Consider the following 4,652-nt stretch of genomic DNA (forward strand, 5'->3'; position numbering starts at 1 on the left):
CTAGGCAAATAGTAACCAAAAGACATCTGGAGTAGCAATTTCATACCAGTCAAAATGTGATGTGAATAAAAAATTTTCTTAAAGAGGGAATTTCATTTGTATGAAAGGAAGAATCCATCTAAAAGATTTAACAATCATATAAATAGTCCCAACACTGTTAATATTAGGTAAATACAAAACAACAAGATACTATTTCACTTAGATTGCCAAAAATGTTGTACTGGTGAGGGTATGGAGCAAATGGTATTCTGTCACACCACTTGAGAGAGGGTTGGGTACGCTGATACATGGTCATTTGTAAGAGCAATTTGGCAGTATCTAATAAAACTGAAAATGAACCTATTTTATAATGCAATGATTATACTTCCAGGTATACTGAGACACTTTCACATGTACAAGGATGTTCATGAGAGCATTGTTTATAACAGCAAAAAGCAAATTGAAGAGTAACAATCTAAGTATTTGTTAATAGTGGAATGAATGTGGAATAATCATACAGTGGAGTTTATACAGTTAATAGGAATAAACTAGCTGTATATGCAGTTCATTCAACGATGTAGAAGCAAAAAGCAAGATGCAGAACAATATGTTTGATATGCTACCATTATGTAAATAAAAAATGGTTGTTCCAGCCCAGCCCTGTGGCCTAGTGGTTAAAGTTCTGTGCGTTCTGCTTTGGTGGCCCAGGTTCACAGGTTTGGATCCTGGATACAGACCTACTCCGCTCCCCAGCCATGTTGTGGTGGTGTCCCATATACAAAATAGAGGAATATTGGCACAGACATTAGCTCAGGGCTAATTTTCCTCAAGAAAAAAAAGAGGAGGATTGGTGATGGATATTAGTTCAGGGCAAATCTTCCTCAGCAAAAAAAAAAAAGTTCACACAAAGCGATACTATATCAGTTACTGATCTCTGTCTGTCTGTCTGTCTGTCTCTAAACTGAATGGAAAAGTTTTTGCTCTTCATGGGAGGGATGGGACTGGAAATGGTGGCTTAAAGGGGACATTAGCTTTCTCTTTTTAATGTTTTATTTCCTAAGAAGATGAATCAAATTTGACACATTTTTTTTAATAATTTTATTTATTTATTTATTTTTTTCCCCCCAAAGCCCCAGTAGATAGTTGTATGTCATAGCTGCACATCCTTCTAGTTGCTGTATGTGGGACGCGGCCTCAGCATGGCCGGAGAAGTGGTGCGTCGGTGCGCGCCTGGGATCTGAACCCAGGCCGCCAGCAGCGGAGCGTGCGCACTTAACTGCTAAGCCACTGGGCCGGCCCGAAATTGACACATTTATAATTATTAATTCTTTTTTTTTTTTTTTTTTTTAAAGATTTTATTTATTCAGTTTTTTCCCCCCAAAGCCCCAGTAGATAGTTGTATGTCATAGGTTCACATCCTTCTAGTTGCTGTACGTGGGACCCGGCCTCACGTTGGACGGAGAAGTGGTGCCTCGGGGCGCTCCCGGGATCCGAACCCAGGCCGCCAGCATCAGAGCGCGCGCACTTAACCGCTAAGCCACGGAGCCGGCCCTAATTATTAATTCTGAGTGGGAGAAATGTAGGCGTTTAATTCCTACTACTTTTCTCCACTTAATTTTTTCTTGAAATTAACAATAAAAAAAGGAAATTAAAGTAAAATTAAAGAAATGGTTGAACTTCAGTAAATATTTCTTCATCAGAAGAGATATTTCCCAGACAATCTCTTTAAAGTTAAGAAAAGGGATATTAAAAACATTAAATAATTGAAATTGTGTATTTTAGCTATATGTTTTTTGGACACTTTTGCTTAACATCTTACTATGGAAAGATGAAGAAATTGAAGTTAACACTGATAAACTTGCGTCTTCTCTCCCTGTCCCATTGTTTTTGGTAGTTATATTGTTATTTGTGGAGGTTTATAACATTTTCTTTATGTCCTGTTTAGTCTTAGTTCTATGTTTAAATGGAATCATTGCTCACTACCAGCAGTGCTTTCCCATTATTGAATTAATTGTTTTGATCCATCACTAAATTAGATTTTATCAAGTATATATTTTTTAAACTCTTTGTCCTATATTCCCTGATTTTTTTCGTAATGAGAATGTCTGTTTCTTTTATATTTGAACAATGTTTTGAGTGGGTGTAATATTCTTACACCACATTTTCTTTCTTTCTCAAATTTGTGGCAGTGTTTCATTGTCTTGCGGTGTTGAACCTTGCCTTAGAGAGATCTGAGACAAGCCTGATTCCCAACTCCACTTCAGCCCTTTTCATCCACTTACTTTGTCTGCTTGTGCCAAGAATTCTTTAGGGGCCGGCCTGGTGGCGCAAGCGGTTAAGTGCGCGCGCTCCGCTGCGGCGGCCCGGGGTTCGCTGGTTTGGATCCCGGGCGCGCACCGACGCACTGCTTGGTAAGCCACGCTGTGGTGGCCTCCCATATAAAGTGGAGGAAGATAGGCACAGATGTTAGCCCAGGGCCGTCTTCCTCAGCAAAAAAAAAAAGAGGAGGATTGGCGGATGTTAGCTCAGGGCTGATCTCCTCACAAAAAAAAAAAAAAAAAAAAGAATTCTTTTTTTTTTTTTTAAAGATTTTATTTATTTATTTTTTTCCCCCAAAGCCCCAGTAGATAGTTGTATGTCATAGCTGCACAACCTTCTAGTTGCTGTATGTGGGACACAGCCTCAGTGTGGCCAGAGAAGTGGTGCGTCTGTGCGCGCCCGGGACCTGAACCCGGGTCGCCAGCAGTGGAGCGCATGCACTTAACCGCTAAGCCACGGGGCCGGCCCAAGAATTCTTTAACTTTGATATTTTTTAACTTAACTGGGATAGAGATCTGTGTCTTCCATTCTGTATCAGTTTTGTTTCCTTCTTGGAACATGGTTTGTTATTTCCATCTTTAACTAATTTTTTCATTTATAAAAGAAATTTTCAAAAATTATTTCTTTGAATAATTTTCTTGTTTTATTTGTTAGGTTCATTCCTTCAGGGACATCACATCAATTATCTTTATGGTAGATGCCTTTGTTCTTCATGCTATTTATTATCTCTATAGCCTAGGAATTCCCCAAAGTCTGTGAACTAACATAAATTACAGTCCTGGAACAGTGATATTGGGATGGGTTGGCAGAAGCAAACTCAACCCAGGCCTCCTGGGAATAACAAAGATAAAACCCTGCTGAAGATGAGCTCACAATCCAAAATTGCAAGCACACGAGAAAACAATCCTCTGGGAGGGAGAGTCAGCAGACACAACAAACTGCAGGATTAGACCCCCAAACGTCAAATAATTATCAGATAGAGATTATATAGACTTTGGTTTAAATGATAAAGCACATAAAAGAAGGAACTCAGAAGAAAATAATATAATACTTTGAAAAAAGCACAGTTTTGGAAAAGGATCAAATAAATCTAGTAGAAATGGAAACAATATTTCAATTTGATTAAAATTAAAGTTTAGCATGGGCCGGCCCCGTGGCTTAGCGGTTAAGTGCACGCGCTCTGATGCTGGCGGCCCGGGTTCGGATCCCGGGAGCGCCCCGAGGCACCACTTCTCCGTCCAACGCGAGGCCGAGTCCCACGTACAGCAACTAGAAGGATGTGAACCTATGACGTACAACTATCTACTGGGGCTTTGGGGGGAAAAAACTGAATAAATAAAATCTTTAAAAAAAAAAATAAATAAAAAAAAAAATAAAATTAAAGTTTAGCAGATGAATTAAATAGCAGATTAGAGGCAGCTGATGATATATATAATCAGTGAACTATTAAAAACATTATCTAGAATGTAGCACAGAGACATAAGGAGATGGAAAAAAGAAATATAGTGAAAAGAAGCAGATAGTCTAACAGTGCTGTCTGATAGAAATATAATTTGAGATACATATATAATTTTAAAATTTCTAGTACTGACATAAAGTAAAAAGAAACAGATGAAATTAATCCAAAATGTTATTTCAACATATTAATATCAAAATTATGAATATTTTGCATTTTTTTGTGCTGTTTTAAAAATCCAGTGTGTATTTCGCACTTACACCACAGCTCAGTTTGCATTAGCCACATTTCAAGTGCTCAGAAGCCGCATGTGGCTGGTGACTACTGTATTGGACAATGCAGATCTAACTTGCATCTAAAAGGATTTCCAAAAGAGAGGAGAGAGAGAGGAGGCAATATTTGAAGAGAGAATGGTTGAGAAATTTCCAGAATTAATGTAAGGCGTGAATCCCAAAGATTTAGGAAGTGCGGTGAGACCTCATCAGAATGTAAATATTTTGTCGTGAAACTGTGGGGAGCCTAGGACAGAAAAGATATTAAAATTAACCAGAAAGACAAGACAGATGACCTACAAAAAGAACTTCAATGAGAGTGAAAACAGTCATCTTTAATATCTTTAAAATGCTAACTAAAAATAAATATCAATGTAAGAATTTTATGCCTATTTGAACTATCAATTAAGAATGAGAGGGCTGGCCCCGTGGCTTAGCAGTTAAGTGCGCGTGCTCTGCTACTGGCGGCCCGGGTTCGGATCCCAGGCGCGCACTGACGCACCGCTTCTCCGGCCATGCTGAGGCCGCGTCCCACATACAGCAAACTAGAAGGAGGTGCAGCTATGACATACAACTGTCTACTGGGGCTTTGGGGAAAAAAAAACGAGGAGGATTGGCAATAGATG

Source organism: Ceratotherium simum, chromosome 16 (assembly GCF_057802395.1).
Source record: "Ceratotherium simum simum isolate JZ-2026a chromosome 16, ASM5780239v1, whole genome shotgun sequence".
NCBI lineage: Eukaryota > Metazoa > Chordata > Mammalia > Perissodactyla > Rhinocerotidae > Ceratotherium > Ceratotherium simum.